At 40.8% G+C, this 17,710-nt stretch overlaps 1 long non-coding RNA gene across 1 annotated transcript in view; it reads left to right on the top strand.

Annotated features, from left to right (window-relative positions):
- Positions 1-6,720: 6,720 nt before the first annotated feature.
- Positions 6,721-17,710, top strand: part of LOC118177081 — a 33,445-nt gene continuing 22,455 nt past the window's right edge. The window contains exon 1 of the long non-coding RNA XR_004755673.1: positions 6,721-6,731. This is a non-coding gene — a long non-coding RNA (uncharacterized LOC118177081). The remainder of the gene's footprint in view (positions 6,732-17,710) is intronic.

Consider the following 17,710-nt stretch of genomic DNA (forward strand, 5'->3'; position numbering starts at 1 on the left):
GGGAATAGAGTTCATAGTCCAATAGACGCCCTGATTATCAGTAGTTTGGCAGACAGAACAGGCTCTAGAGGAGAGACGTGTACACTCAGAAAGCTCCTCTACCCCCCTAAAAATCAATGTTCTTGCTTGTATTGCATGAGTGTCAGGAAGAGGGAAATCTATTTAAAAATAAAAACAAAAACAAACCAAATAAAACAAGAATGTATATGATTTCCAAATTTCCTCTCACTCATGAAATGTAAAGATGTCATTTATATTTTATTGATCGGTCATTTGGTTATGTGCAACATACACAGTTTTGTTTAAACATCACAACAGCATTTTGTAGGAAATGAATGAATGACTTAAATAATAGGTCTTGTGTTTTATCTTTAGCTGTTGTTTTTTTTTTTTGACAGAGTACCTAAGGTTTTTGTTCTGTTTTGTTTTGTAAATGCTGTAAGAAAACAAAGCTTAAAAATATCTAATACTATATACAGGCTATATCACAAAATATATCACACTGGTATATTGCAAAAGGAACACTGAGTTATTTCTTTCTCCTCATATCATCTTTCTCAATGCCTTTGGACACACAATTCTTTAAGGTGATTTTATACAAAAATAAAAGGAAAAGCACCTGTATACCCAGTACTGCCCTAAGGAAGAAGATCTGGTATTCTCTGTTCTACCCCCTATAATCTGCCTGACACTTAGCTGAGTCTGCTTTGGTTTTAAGTGCACCACATTACAATGGGTAGTTTTGCAGCACGGAGAGCTGTGCAATACAGAAATATCACTAAGGCATCCATGTACAGAAATAAAATGTTCTACTTTATACAGCATTTACATGGGTTTATCTCAAAGCAAAATCTCTAGATCTTTGCTTTTTCATTTTTATACTGAATGACTGACATATATGCATAGATGCCAATATTTTTCAAAACATAGTCCTAAGTGATCTGAAATAGCTAGCAAACCAATCTAAATAACAATAACAACAAACAAACAAAAACACTAAGGTGCTAAAACAAGACTATTTTGATGTTCATGCCTTGTGGGCTGAAATTCTGATACATTCATCATTCCCATCATTCCCTTGTCATTCTAATTTTCAATTTCCAATATAAAAGAAAAGAGCATAGGATCTATGTAAGGTATAGATATTGTAGGACATACATTATTACATTTTAAATTATCAATTCAAGCTATTTTATTTATACAATCAGCAGAGAAAACAAATGACATAGAAGCAAGCTGCACAGCTGGATGATTATTGAACAGCAGTAAAAGTCTGTTAATCTTGAAATAATTATTTAGCAGGATAAAACTCTAAGCTCACTGAGCAAAATTGTCTCCGCTTTCTCTCCCTCTCTGCAGAGGGACTTCATAGGAGTTAGAAATCAATAAGTGCCATTTAAACCCTCATTTAACAGTTTAGATAGCACTTTAGTGCTGCTTAGACTTTATGTTAGTCACATGTAGGCAGGTAAGATGATGTTACAGGTAAAGAAGTGGAAGACATGCTAGCTTTTTCATTGTGAAATTGAAAGAGTTAGCAGAAATCCCCCTCCAAAAACTAAACTCAGAAATGATTCATTAATTCTAATATATAATCAATGGAGCCCTTCTCTCACCACAACAAAGAAAAGCAATAGGTAAACAATGCTAGTCAGGAACAGTTTTCTAGTGTAGTATAGTAATAAATATCTCTAAGCCATCGAAAGAATTATACACAATCAATTCTTAATGAACAACATGTTCAATAAGCTTCTTCAGCTTTTTGTTAACAATTCATGGAGAGGTTTTTTGTTTGTTTGTTAATTATTGTTATTATCAACCAAAAATAATCAAAATTATTTTGATATTAATGTATGTTCCTGATTGTTTCTGCTTCTGATAGATGCAGATACATGATTCTGGTTAAAAGTCCATATCCTCATTGAAATTGAGATCTTGATTCTCACCAGAAGAAAATATGAAATAAAGACAGAAATATTAACCCATTTGGGTTCACTGCTTTGGTTTGCTTTGGTGAGAAAAATGTGAACAGCATTGTCATTTGAATGTAATCCTCAGTGCTGCAATGTGCCAAAGGAGAAAGAGAGAGACATTAAATAACACAGATTAATACAAGATGTTACCAATATTTTAAGTGGATATAACGAATATACTCCCCCCTCTCACTTCCCCCACCTCCCTAAAAATACTGTCCAATCTTGTATTTATGTATTGTATTGCTATATTGCTTGTGTTTGCTACATATTTCTGTGTCATAAGTTTAGCAAAAAGTATAATCTTCTGTGTTTTGTTTCTTTTTTCCCTATCAAGAAGAAATTTGTTTTTCCATTACTAGACTGAAATCATCCTCTATGCTTAGCTACTGAATGGTTTAAATACATGTCCCTTCAATGATTTCCTTCAATTTAATTTTAATTTTAATTGGTTACCTTAAAGTTTTTCACACATGAAATTTTTGAAGTCAAAATGCATTAATATGTATGTATGGCTTGTTCTATCTAGGTCAGATGCCTTAGTGTCTGAGCCAATATCTTTCATTTCTGACTTGGAAACATGACAGGACTGAATTAAAGGTTTATTTTCTGACAGATTTCAGTGTTGCTCACATGTTGCTCACATGCTATTACATGCTATCTACATGCGGACATAGAAAATGAATGATTTATTATTATTATTAATAATAATATTATTATTAATATTATTATTATTATTTTGTGGAGAACAACCACTGAGAGTTCTTACCTGATTTTACTTGGCTTCTGTGAATCTTCATCTCAGCTTGCTCATACCCAACAGTGAATTCTGTGTTGGTTACCTAGTTTTAGACAGTTCAAGGATAACTTGGGAGACAATTTTGCTTTGTTCAGTGCCACTTCTGGCAGTGAATGGTTTGTTGTTTTCCTGGGATTGTAGCTTTCTGGGGACCAGCTCTTTGTGCACAGCTTTGTGTAGATGAAAAAATAAAAACATTTAATCCTGAGCAACAATGATTGTTTCTGATTCTTTCTGAAAGTAAAATACATGCTATTTGATGCAATTCTTTCTCTCCCATGATTTGGAGACCTGTGAAAATGTCTTCATGCAGACATTGTCTGACTCCCTGTTACTCCAGTCATGAAACCAAGCAAAGTCTTTTTCTTTCCACTCTGTATTGTATCTCTATGCATAGGTCTGATGGTAGTCACCTCTCAGTGCCAAATAAGGGAGAAAAAGGGAGCAGCAAGTGGCTGGGGAGATGATCCTAGCAACCTACAAATAAAATTAGTGTTCTTTGGAAGAAAAAAGAGGGACCCAGACTGTCATACTGATATTCAGGAGGAAGGAGCCAAATGGGTGGGTGTTGAGGAGGCATGTAGCTTCTTTGGCATGCCAGGATAAAGTGGACTACTATCAGCAATAGAATAATCTAACACAGAAGTTTCATCCTTCATTTAGTCATGCCCCTTCTTTAATAAGGTGATAGTGAACAACAGAGACTATTGAGTAATTGACAAGCAGAAGTTTTTAAGGTGTATTGGTGAGGCAGCTCAAGCCAGGTGAATTACTAATCTAAGCCCCAAACTTTGACCCTAAACTTTGACCTAACACAACAGCACATATGAGAAAATATTTAAGCAGAAAAGGGTGAAGGGTGGAATGCCAGGTATTGCACCTAGAGTTACAGAGAAAACAAGTGTAAAGTAACTTTTTACAACATTTTGAGAAATGTTGCTACATAAATGGTTGGACAAGTGGGAAGAATTCAGTTACCTCCATGTAAGCTCCAGTACCAGTTGGAAGGCCTTGAATACCCAAGATGCCCATGCAGAACTGTCACACTGATTAGATGTAGCACCTATGGGAGATCCAGGATCTTCTGGAGGAGGAATAAAATAAATATTTATCTTCTGGTGCAGGATTGGAGGCCAAAGAAGGAAACATCTTGGACACACCAAATGGAATTAGATGCTTATGTGTAAGATAACTGAATCCTGACTTTTATTCTGAAGTGAAAACTATCCACAAGCCCGAACAAAAATACAATCCATCCCTTCATTAGATCAATTAGAAATAAGATTTACCTAACAGTTTGTTATGGTGACTTAAGTTTTTTGTTTTGTTTTGTTTTGTTTTGTTCTGTTTTCTCTCTCTTTTTTTTTTTTCTTTTTTTTCCTTCCTGTTCCCCTTTCTCCTTTCTTCTTTCCTTCTTTTCTCTTCTTTTCTCTTTCTGTAAGCATCTTCCAGAAAAACAGCTAACCCAAACACGTACAGAAAGATGTATATGTTCTATTTTGAATGATTGTTCAGGTTGTGTCTAGGTGTACAGCTACTAGTAAGTTAATTCACCCAAGACCTGTTCTGTGGCAGGTGAAAGGGCAACCCACACATCCTCAGAGCTAATCTCTTTCTCTCACAGAAAGGGAAGCCGTATCTATATCTCCTGTGGTGAGTAACCTCAGGTATATGCTGTCATTCACCCTGCACTAAGGTATTGTGTGAGACAGCTGCTTAGTACAGCCAGAGAGAGAGCAAGGAATCTTCTGACAAATAAGCAGTAGAGCTAGTTGAGTGTGAGTGCCTGAGGCTGCACCCTAGACCTGTGCAGTGTGCAAGTACATAGTCTCAAAATATGATATTACAGTATTAGTTCCAGTATTAGTTCTGGTTTTCTCCACTTCCCCTTCTCTTGGGTTTACTAATGAAGCCTTCCATCTTAAAATCACAGAATCACAGAATTTTCTAGGTTGGAAGAGACCTCAAGATCATCAAGTCCAACCTCTGACCTAACACTAACAGTCCCCACTAAACCATATCCCTAAGCTCTACATCTAAACGTCTTTTCAAGACCTCCAGAGATGGTTACTCCACCACTTCACTGGGCAGCCCGTTCCAGTGTCTAACAACCCTTTCGGTAAAGAAGTTCTTCCTAACATCCAACCTAAAACTCCCCTGGCGCAACTTAAGCCCATTCCCCCTCGTCCTGTCACCAGGCACGTGGGAGAATAGAACAACCCCCACCTCGCTACAGCCTCCCTTGAGGTACCTGTAGAGAGCGATAAGGTCACCCCTGAGCCTCCTTTTCTCCAGGCTGAACAAGCCCAGCTCCCTCAGCCGCTCCTCGTAAGACTTGTTCTCCAGACCCTTCACCAGCTTCGTAGCCCTTCTCTGGACTCGCTCGAGCACCTCCATGTCCTTCTTGTAGTGAGGGGCCCAAAACTGAACACAGTACTTGAGGTGCGGCCTCACTAGAGCCGAGTACAGGGGGACGATCACCTCCCTAGCCCTGCTGGCCACACTGTTTCTTATACAGGCCAGGATGCTGTTGGCCTTCTTGGCCACCTGAGCACATTGCTGGCTCATATTCAGCCGACTATCAACCATCACTCCCAGGTCCTTCTCTGCCTGGCAGCTCTCCAACCACTCATCTCCCAGCCTGTAGCTCTGCTTGGGGTTATTGTGCCCCAGGTGCAGGACCCGGCACTTGGCCTTATTGAACTTCATGCAGTTGACCTCGGCCCATCGGTCCAGCCTATCCAGATCCTCCTGCAGAGCCTTCCTACCCTCGAGCAGATCGACACACGTACCTAACTTGGTGTCATCTGCAAACTTACTGAGGGTGCACTCAATGCCCTCATCCAGATCATCAATAAATCAGAGCAGATTTGTGAGGTTATCCATATATATGCCTTTTTTCTTCTTCTTTTCTTTACCTTTTTTTTTTTACTTTCATAAAGGAGATTAACTTTTCTGATGCAGCTTTTCCCGTCTAAGTTCAACAGTCTGTAGGTACACAGCGTAAAGATAGGCCACTTCCTTACATGTTGAAAAATGAAATTAGTCCCAAAAGAAACAAAACAAACTTGCTTTCCCTTCTTTTTTCTTTTTCTTTTTTCTTTTTCTTTTTTTTTTTTTCTTCATGGCTGAGGCTGAATAAAGCAGAACCCCAAAAGACAAAACTATCTCATTAAGCAATTGCTCTCTGCATTTTTGTTAATTTCTTCTCTTCATTGTACCGTGTTACATGAGTTTGTCACAGCCTTGCCCTGATCAGTAGGTGACTGAGTGATACAAATAGTTGCTGACAGCAATGCAAGGGCGACCTGAATGTCATGAGCCTTGGGATGGGCAAGGGAGTAACAAGACAAGTTACAGGAAAGCAATACCTGAAACTTCTGGGAAGTCACTGTGCAACCATCCATGGCAGCATGAGCCAGCGTTTGGTGATAAAATGCCACTAAGGGAGATGGGGGAGACATGATTATATGGCTGCTTGGCAGCATGTGGAGGCAGAGGAGCAGGGAGAAGGATGCACTGATGTCCAGGAGATGCCAAGGGGCTGACCCTGAGGCTGGTGAGACTGGGAGTTGCTTTCCCACTGGCTGGCTCAGCTCTGCTGGCTTACTGTGGTGGGCAAGTCTCAGGGAACTGTAGTTCCCCTGTGTAGCTTTCCCTACCACAATCTATTATTCACTTGCTTCAGTTAACAAATTGAGATTAGCACCATCCTTTTGCCTGCTGGGCTGCTTCTTTCATGACATTATAATTCATATGTAATTTCTTGAATAGCAATTTTTGTAATTTTTTTTTTCTTTTTTTTTTTTGCATGCTGACTTGACCATACTGTTGGTCAAATGTATGATCTATAGCTTCTACACTGATTACTGGGAATGTTCTTGTACACATTAAGACTTGTTTTCAATTATAATTATACCATTAGCTGATTGTGTAACCTATGTCCATAAGTTCCATCAGTATTTTTATTATTTTATTTTTTCTATTCAAAGTCCCATCTGGGCATTTCATGACTTTTCACTTATTTATCCTCGTGGGTCAAAATAAAAAGGGATAAAAAAGTCAAACATGCAGCTAGCAAAGAGAAGACAAATACATCAGAAGAACTTCCACCCCAGGCAGTTGGAACTTCCACCCCACCCCTCTCCTCAACAAAACCTTAACTTCAGTTCTTTTCAGAAGGCCAGTAATTTCCAGTCCCTGTAAAAAAATAAGTTCTTTTTATTGAGTGTTGCAACAGTAAAATAGTTCACAGGTTATCTGGGCAGCTAATGTGGTCTTCAGGCCAAAGATTAGGAAGCTTAACTGAAGGAGGTTAATTTTCAACCAGATACTTGAAAAACCAAGTTAAGTTCCCACAATTAATGTCCAGCAACCACGGGAAGTTCTTTATTCAGTGGTATTGTGAAGATCTCTGTTTTAGTTTCCTAATTCTTATTAAGATATATATGAAAAAAAAGGCCAAAGGTTAAAAAGGATGCCTGAGAACTTTTATGTATATAAATATATATATTTATATATAATCTCTACAAATTGAGATACAAACAAAACAAACAAAAATAAAAAGATAGCACAAAATGGTGCTATCTTTTTGGTGCAAAAAAAAAGACAGCTGAAGAATGTGAATGGCTACTATCTCTCTTCATGCATTTTCAAGAAACATGATATGTCTGATTTAATAGTTGAGGTTCTCTTGAATTAATGATACTCTGATTTTTATAAAGAGGCACACATATCTCTCCAGCCCTGGAAGAAGAAGGTTGAATGTTGATGTCCTTTTTCACCTACTTGAGTAGACTCTCCACACTTACTGGCAGTAAGAACTGCATACCTGATTAGGGTCAAATTTACCTTAGAGATGCAGTGACATTAGTGCTCATGCATAGAAAGCCTCTCTGAAAATTTTGTCATTGCTGCTGTCAATAATAGAATGATTGACTAGCCCAGTCTTGTCCTTTTGAAGGCACTGCTCAGAAACAGACAGGGTACAGGCAGCATAAACTGCTTCTGTCTTCCATTTTGTTGGTGGTGGTGGTGGTGGTTGTTTGTTTTTTTCTTGGCAGGTTCTCAGTGCTTCTCTTCATTTTTTGTGAGTCTATATGCAAGGGAACTGGAAGTAGGATACTCGATAATAGAAACATTCAACTCTCCCAAAGAAAGAAATTCCCTGTGAAAAAAAAAAAAAAAAAAAAAAAAAAGGTGATGCTGCTGACATACTGCCAACATCCTGTCGTTTAGTGGTTAATCCTCTGCCATAGATATTAAACTCTGTGAAATCTGCATGTTGCAATGCCCAAGTACCTTTAAGTATTTAGCTCTAAGTGGCTGTTTTAGGTCACAAAATAAATTTCTTACAGGGCATGGACTTACAATCCCTCATCTTTTCTTATGTCCTTTAAACTGTGTCACATTTCTATTGCTATCCTTCTCCCAGGGGCAGTGATGTGTTCTGCAGAAAGGATAATAGGGTTAGACTCACAACCAAAAATAATACATACGTATAGAGATTTATATAACGTGGCCTTGGTTTTCTGCTTTATTTGATTAGTAATGCTATTTTTTTTTTTTCCAAACAGTGCTTTGTGCATTTATTGTGGTTTATCATCTGAGTGAATGTATCTTGCAGGATCTAAACATAATGCTAGATTGTAACATCCCTTCCTGACTGAGATTTTCCAGCATGCAAAGGTTTGCTTGGAAAGCAATTGGACTGAAAGAGAAGACTAAACCAGAAACCTGCAGAGTTATGGGCATGTTTTAGTTCTCTTCTGAACAAAGAGATTGAGAATTTCATGTGAAATGTTTTTGACCTTTCAAGACCCAACCAATTGCTACTTCTGATTAGTGATGTAGCAATTTCAAAACAACCCACATACAGACTATGGCCCCAATTATGTAGAATTTACAGGGGCACAATTGCTCTATGTTCTCACATCAGCAGAGTGTGTTTCCACTTCCAGCTGAAAGAGCAGCTAAATGTCACAGTCTGGTTTTAAATAGATTTTCCTGACAGATTAGTCAATTATTTCTACTTTCAAGATAAAGTACATTTATACAAAGTTTAAGTAACAAATCCGTCTACATCAGCAACTGTCCCAATATTTTGCTGTAAGGATTAAGCGTAAAAGTACTGGTTAAGTTTGAATCAAAATTTCAAGTAGCGTGTGCATAGCACACTCTCTTGGTGCCACTTCCAGTGGAAATCATTAACACTCATTTCTTCAAGCTTCCTGCTCTCACCATTATTTATGATCTTTACCTACATCCAGGTTAAAGCTTCTTAACAATCAATGGAGGTTTAATTTATTTTTTTTTCTTTTTTTTTTTCTTTTTTTTTTTTCTGCTGAAATCTGTATGTGTAGAAGTTTGAGATTCCACTCTCTTCTCTTGACACCTCTGATCTTTTAACAACATTTTATGAATCAAATGAGTTTCAGCATGCATATGGACTTTTGCTTGTAGTTTAGACCATCTTTCTTATAAAGTCACATGTGTTTATTAGTGAAGACATAGAAATGGAATAATCAAACTCAGACTCTTACACACTATAGATACATAGTAGAAAAACAACAAAAACAACAACAACAACAAAACTCTCTAAATATCTAAAACCCAAGGCTAGTTCTCCGTGAAATCTATTTGGCTATTTATTTGGTAACAGTTGGAAAACACATTCTAACATAACTTCAAGTATGCAATCTTCAAAGAGTCATAGAATTACGGAATGGATTGGATTGGAAGAGACCTAAGAGACCCATCTAGTTTCAGCCTCTCTGCCATAGGCAGGGATACTACCCTGGCTTCAGCTTGCCTAGGGATATATGTGCAGCCTGGTCTTGAACACTTCCAGGAATGAGGCATCCACACCTTCTCTGCACAATCTATTACACTGCATTATCACCGTCATATTAAAGATTTTTATTCCTAATATCTAATCTAAATCTTCTCTCTTTTAGTTTAAAACTATTAATCCTTGTCCACGTTAATGTTCCAATACACATATATAAACACAACTCCTTATTGGAAGCTTTAGAGAAGATAACTTTAATTATATATACATATAGAGAGAGAGAAAAAAACATTTTAGCAATATTTTGCCCTTTAACTCTTCACTGTTTGGAGTAGCTTGAAGCCAGTCACACACTGTGTCTTCATCTTCGAGCACAGAGGGACTATCTGATCCTTAAGTGATGCTTAAACCATCAGCCATGGTTCTTAGATTTTCTTGAACTGAGGTCTTAGTGCAGACATGCATAAACATACACAGACAGAAAGAAACACAAACACACACACACCTTTACTACTATTAGTAACAATAATTTGGTAAAGCAACTAATCTATGAAGAAAATATATTTTTATACACACATACATGCACATAGGCTTTCAAAGGAACTAGTAGGATACCCAGTAATCTTGATGGCCTGCCTTCTGTGAGTTGTGATTTTACATATACATATATTTTACTGAGACTTCCTACATAGTCATTGCTTTGGAGAATCATTTCATAAATAATGTATCCTCATGGATAGGTATGTGAGGCTAAAATTATTTTTTTTTTCTAAAATTTCTAATCATTCTATTTTCTCTGGATGTAGTGCTAATAGCACAAAAAATGAAACTTTATAGAAATAATTGTTAGTGGTAACAGACAAATAACTTTGATTTCCTGCAAATTTTGCAGCAATGAAAGTCTGGAAAACAACCCAAAGCTGAAGTCTTTGGTTTTCAACCACTGAAAATAGGCTTTCTGGATTTATTCCCCTCAACCCCCCCAAAAAGAAAAAAAGAAAAAAAGAAAAAGAAAAAAAAAAAAAGAAAAAAAGAAAAAAAAAAAAACAGCTGCTCTCTCACTCCCCTTCCTCAGAAGGAAAGAGGGAGAAAATATGATGAAAAGGGTTCAAGGGTTGAGATAAGGACAGGGAAATCAACCACCAAGCATCATCACAGGCAAAAAAAGACTCAGAGCAGGGAGATTAGTAAAACTTTTTGACTATTACTAACAAGCTAGAGAAGTGAGAAAAAAAAAAAAAAAAAAGAAAAGAAAACTAAAAACACCTTCCCCCCAACCACACTCGTCCACCTCCTCCCCCTGAGTAGCGCAGGGGAGCAGGGAAATGGGGGCTGTGGTCAGTCTACAGCCCTTTGCCTCTGCTGCTCTGTACTTTGTGCAGCTATAAACCAAAAAATGAACAGCAGTAATGCAGGACACTAGCTGATTATTAGTAATGTGCCTGCAAAGGAACCATAGTATCTCTTAATTAACTCATTATTTAAATTTTACTCTTAGAATACAAATTGTCATCAGTACTTGTGAATTTATCCAATATGGTGATCTATTTGTGTTGCTTTAAGCAGATGGAAAGGATGTCTGTTTTCTAGAAGCAATTGCGGTGGTAATGCTTTTAAGACCCCGCCCCCCTAAACCCCCTTACCCCCCCCCCCCCCCCCAATCGCAGTGTGTAGCTCTGATGTGTTGAATGGGTAAATTAATACTCCAAGGGGAAAAGCACATAATAAGCCCTTTTGAAACAACTTGAGTAGCACTGAATAAATCCTAGTTTTAGTTATGTTAATGAGTTTGAAGGGACAGTGTAGAATCACAAAAATCCTATAACAATGCTGGTTCACTATAGCTAGTTGAATATCCCTTTCAAAACTATCAAAAGCATAGCATCATTTTCTTATGATGTAGACCCTCTGCTGATTTTAGCCTGCACCACGGCTCCTTCACGATTGCTCTCTTCCCCTGCTCCACGTGGGGTCCCTCCCATGGGATGCCGTCCTTCCCCAACTGAGCCTGCGGGGGCTGCCCACAGGCAGCAGCTCTTCAAGAACTGCTCCCACATGGCTCCGTACCATGGGGTCCATCCATCAGGAGCAAACTGCTCCATCACGGGTCCCCCACGGGCAGCAGCTCCCCCCAGACCCCTGCTCTTGTGTGGGCTCCTCTCCACAGGCTGCAGCTCTGGCCCAGGGCCTGCTCCTGCGGGGGCTCCCCATGGGCCGCAGCCTCCTCCAGGCCACATCCACCTGCTTCACCAGGGGCTCCTCCACGGGCTGCAGCTTGGAGATCTGCTCCATGTGGGCCCCATGGGCTGCAGGGGGACAGCCTGCTCCACCAGGGGCCTCTCCACAGGCTGCAGGGGAAGTGCTGGTCCGTGCCTGGAGCACCTCCTGCCCTCCTCCTGCACTGATCTTTGGGTCTGCCAGGCTGTTTCTCACTCCTCACTCTCCCAGCTGCTGTTCCGCAGCATTTTTTTCATTTTCTTTAACCTGCTCTCACAGAGGAATAAACCTAACTTTCTGTCAGTTCTGTGCAACAGTGGGTCCCTTTGGAGCCAGCAGGAACTGGTCTGTATCTAACATGGGACTCTTCTCACACTCTGGACTCTTCTCACAGAGGTCACCCCTGCAGCCACCCAGTACCAAAACCTTGCCACGTAAAACCACTACAAAAGCAGATCTATTTTGTTGTTGTTGTTGTTGAATGAAAGTAAATATGTGCCAGAACAATAGTGCTACTGGTATTGAACATTTATAGTCTGATAAAGAAACGAGCTACCATCCAATCAGCTGAGTTGATATTATTATTTTTCACCCTAATCATGTGAACTATCTTTTTTATTATTATTATTACAAATGTTCATTTCAAGACATAATGGAATTTTCCTACTTAATATCAGTGAATTTTGAATTAAGACACAATACAGCAACATCCAATATTGAACTTTATGAATATTTATATTTTTAATCCATATTTTTCTCAGAAATATCAACAGCAGTTTTACTAACATTTGTCAGCAGTAGAAAAGGTAGAGGACTTTTTGTTTCATCAATATGTTCACTTAACTTTGATTCTAAGAAGATATTGAATATACTACACATTTACTGGTAAGACTAAATCATACATTTCAGGGCTAAATCCTCACCCAAGCAGAAGCTCCTTTGTGTAGAACTAATGGAAATAGGTATTTAACACTCTTGTGACATGCTGATAAGATAGCACGCTTGTAGCCACTCAGAACAGAGGACTTCAGTGTTGCAGGATAGTAGCAACATTATATAAGCCATACCAACTTTCTTCTTTTTGGCATTTGAGGAACATGAGAAGAAAGCATTAGGTGCATGATAATCTGTATCTCACAGCTGCACTAGGAATCACTAAGCTTATTATCTTGGGAAGAAAAGAGAGAATGTGTCTGTGTTGGGCACCAGCACCACTAACTACCACATGTTGTTCCATGCACCTGCTGCTGTCAAGGCCATTTGTGACCATGGCACCAGATGGGATCCACAAGTGATTGCTGGGTTAGCAAATGAAGTTCATAAATTATGAAGATCTTGAAGATTAAAATTTTGAAATGGCCATCTTCCCTTTATTAATGGCTGGGGAACAAGACATTTCTACCTTATACATACATGCATGAAGAGATGTGATGGGCAATATGGCACTCTGTCATACAGGCATAGAAAGCCACTTTGGCTCACTGCAGCTTGATTAAAAGCAGTAAAACTTGGCATAGTGTGTCTCAACCTTTGCATGCATTTTTAAACATGTTTTGCAAAATACTGTACCATTTGAAACTGCTAGTTTAGCTTGGCATTGCTGGTGGCTATGTTGTCACATTACATTATTCCCAAATCAAAGGCCAACAACTTATGAAAATATAGAAAATCAAAAGCAAGTTACAGTTTACATTAAAATGCAAAACATGTCTTATTATATATAATTATATAGTACTTTAACAATTTTCAGGCAAATATTTAAACCAAAATATGAAAAAAATATACTTTTTTTTTTTTCAAACAATATAGTTCTGGTGAGATATGGATAAAGTAAGTAATATCATCATTTAATTGTTTGTTCCAGCTCAGATAAATTGCAAATCTTCTCTGTGATAAAGGGAAAGAAGCCCAGATGATACATGGTCTGATTTTTTGGATGGTCCTCTGCGGATCCGGGAGTCGGACTCAATGATCCTTGTGGGTCCCTTGTGGTTTCTATGATTCTAAGAAGCCCCAGTGGGGCTCTCCGTCTTTTGTTTGGAGCAGCTTTTAAGCTGATTCTTGTGCCTGATGCCCTTTTGATTCATTTTGCATCTACATGCCTGTCTCTGGACATGGGTCCTACTGATCATGTTTCCAGGCATGACTACATGCCCGAACCTTTGCACTGCCCTGTCACCATGGCCTTACCAGGTGGTCACTGGATTCTGAGCTGGCCCTGGTCACCATCCACAGCTCAGCCTGGCCCTGCTGGGTGCTGTGGAACGGGGCCCTCCTGGGGAGGGCCTACTATGACTGCCCATGGCACCTTGCCCTTGGGACAGCAGGCCATCACAGTGCACTGATATAGATGACCCCAGGTGTCTACATGAGATGGTAATCTGTGTTCCCACCCCAGGGAACACAGAAAGATTTTCAATTCATAATTTATTATTATTATTATATTTTTTATTTATGTATTATTATTATTTTGTCCTTGGAATTGCTCTATTAACTACTCAGCTATTCTACACTGACTTTAATATGGACTTAGACAGCTAATACATAGACACCAATGCTTATGTGTCTTCATTACTGAGCTGAATCTTACTCCTCTGTTGTAGACAACTAAAATTAAAGTGTCTGAACCTGGAGCTGATTTAACCTGTGAGGGCAGTGGCAGAGGATAGGATTTAAAGCTGCTTCTTTCTAAAGAAAGATACAGGGTCAAATGGCTTCTTTTTGTAAACCTTAAAAACACAATATTGCTAATACTAATGAACATGAAACATGTTTTTAGAGGACGAATTAGAAGTTTTCAAGTGGGATCAATTCAGTTGCTCCTAAGTAAACATGATTTAGGGTGATTTAAGAAATAAATAAATAAATAAATAAATAAAAATCTAGGGTGATTTAAGTTCCTCCAGTGCAGTCTGCCTGGCCTCCAGATATCACATACTTGTCTGGTCGTAGTTCAACGTGGACTACCGCTAGTTCAAAGGGTCTGAGGTACCCTTAAACATGGCAAATGGCAACACGTGTTTATGTGTGGGAAACTGTTCCTCTGTAAATAGGTAACATGTCATTCTCAGCAGATGCCTCTCATGAACAGTCAAAAGGCTAACTATCACTCTGTGGATCACTGAATTTCTGTATTTCCCAAAGCCCAAATTATTTACATTTTCCATGATTAAAAATGCTGGGAGAATATATTTTCTTGCTAGAGTGCTAAAGTAAAGGTAGTGGAAATAATGTGCCTTGTAGTCTGCGAGAAGAGTAAAACATTAACATTAACAGAATCGCGGAATCACAGAATAGTCTAGGTTGGAAGAGACCTCCAAGATCACCGAGTCCAACCTCTGACCTAATGCTAACAAATCTTCCACTAAACCATATCCCTAAGCTCTACATTTAAACGTCTTTTAAAGACCTCCAGGGATGATGACTCAACCACTTCCCTGGGCAGCCTATTCGAGTGACTAACAACCAGTTCAGGAAAGAATTTCTTCCTAATATCCAACCTAAACCTCCCCTGGTGCAACTTTAGCCCATTCCCCCTCGTCCTGTCACCAGGCATGTGGGAGAATAGACCAACCGCCACCTCGCTACAGCCTCCTTTCAGGTACCTGTAGAGTGCAATAAGGTCACCCCTGAGCCTCCTCTTCTCCAGGCTAAACAGTCCCAGCTCCCTCAGCTGCTCCTTGTAGGACTTGTTCTCCAGACCCTTCACCCTTCGCTTGTAGCCCTTCTCTGGACTCGCTCGAGCACCTCCATGTCCTTCTTGTAGCGAGGGGCCCAAAACTGAACACAGTACTCAAGGTGTGGCCTCACCAGAGCTGAGTACAGGGGGACAATCACTTCCCTGGACCTGCTGGCCATGCCGTTTCTTATGCAAGCCAGGATGCTGCTGGCCTTCTTGGCCGCCTGAGCACACCGCTGGCTCATATTCAGCCGACTGTCAACCAATACTCCCAGGTCCTTCTCTGACAGGCAGCTTTCTAACCACACATCTCCTAGCCTGTAGCTCTGTTTGGGGTTGTTGGGCCCCAGGTGCAGGACCCGGCACTTGGCCTTGTTGAACCTCATACAGTTGGCCTTGGCCCATCGGTCCAGCCTATCCAGGTCTTCCTGCAGAGCCTTCCTACCCTCGAGCAGATCAACACACACACCTAACTAGGTGTCGTCTGCAAACTTACTGAGGGTGCACTTGATCCCCTCATACAGATCATCGATGAAGATGTTAAAGAGGACTGGCCCCCGTACCAAGCCCTGGGGGACTCCTCTAGTGACCGGCCTCCAACTGGATTTGACTCCATTCACCACAACTCTCTGGACCCGGCCATCCAGCCAGCTCTTAACCCAACAAAGTGTATGCCAGTCCAAGCCATGAGCAGCCAGTTTCCTGAGGAGAATGCTGTGGGGAACGGTGTCAAATGCCATACTGAAGTCAAGGTACACCACGTCCACAGCCTTTCCCTCATCCACTAAGTGTGTCACCTTGTCATAGAAGGAGATCAGGTTCATCAACCCATGCTGACTGGGCCTGATCACCTGCTTGCCCTGCAACTGCCGCATGATGACGCTCAAGATAATCTGCTCCATGAGCTTCCCTGGCACTGAGGTCAAACTAACAGGCCTATAGTTCCCCGGGTCTACCCTCCGGCCCTTCTAGTAGGTGGGCGTCATGTTTGCTAGCCGCCAGTCAAGTGGGACCTCCCCTAATAGCCAAGACTGCCAATAAATGATGGAAAGCGTCTTGGCCAGCTCCTCCACCAGTTCTCTCAGTACCCTCGGGTGGATCCCATCCGGCCCCATCGACTTGCGTACATCCAAATGCTGTAGCAGGTCACCAACCATTTCCTTGTGGATTGTGGGGCCACATTCTGCTCCTCATCCCCTTCCACCAGCTCAGGGTACCGGGCGTCCAGAGAACAACTGGTTTTGCTGCTATAGACTGAGGCAAAGAAGGCATTAAGCACCTCAGCTTTTTCCTCATCTCTGGTATCTAAGTTTCCCTCCGCATCCAGGAAAGGGTGGAGATTCTCCTTAGTCCTCCTTTTTGTACTGATGTATTTATAAAAACATTTTTTGTTGTCTTTAACAGCAGTAGCCAGATTGAGCTCCAGATGAGCTTTGGGCTTTCTGATTTTGTCCCTGCACCGCCTTGCAGCATCCTTGTAGTCCCCCTGAGTGGCCCGCCCTCTTTTCCAAAGATTATAAACCCTCTTTTTTCTCCTAAGCTCGAACCAGAACTGTCCGTTCAGCCAGGCCGGTCTTCTTCTGCGCCGGCTCATCTTTGGGCACATGGGGACAGACCGCTCCTGAGCCACTAAGATTTCTTTCTTGAAGAGCGCCCAGCCTTCCTGGGCTCCTCTGTCCTTCAGAACTGCCTCCCAAGGGATTCTGCCAACCAGTGTCCTGAACAGCTCAAAGTCAGCCCTCCAGAAGTCCAAGACAGCAGTTTTACTGGTTTACTGGTCCCCTTCCTGACTTTGCCAAGTATCGAGAACTCTACCATTTCATGGTCACTCTGCCCAAGACAGCCCCCGACCAGCATGTCTCCCACCAGTTCTTCTCTGTTGGTGAACAGAAGGTCTAGCGGGGCACCTCCCCTGGTAGGCTCGCCAACCAGCTACGTCAGGAAGCTATCTTCCACGCTCTCCAGAAACCTCCTGGACTGCTTTCTCTGGGCTGTGTTGTGTTTCCAGGATATGTCTGGGCAGTTAAAGTCCCCCACAAGAACAAGCGCTGACGATTTTGCAACTTCTGCCAGCTGCCTGTAGAACTCCTCATTCATCTCCTCATCCTGGTTTGGCGGTCTATAACAGACCCCCACCAGGAAGCTTCCCTTGTTGGCCTTTCTGCTGATCCTAACCCATAGCAACTCCACCTTGTCATTCCCAGCCTCAAGTTCGACGACGTCAAAACACTCTCTAATATAGAGAGCCACTC

The sequence above is a fragment of the Oxyura jamaicensis genome, chromosome 1, assembly GCF_011077185.1.
Source record: "Oxyura jamaicensis isolate SHBP4307 breed ruddy duck chromosome 1, BPBGC_Ojam_1.0, whole genome shotgun sequence".
NCBI classification, from domain to species: Eukaryota; Metazoa; Chordata; class Aves; order Anseriformes; family Anatidae; genus Oxyura; species Oxyura jamaicensis.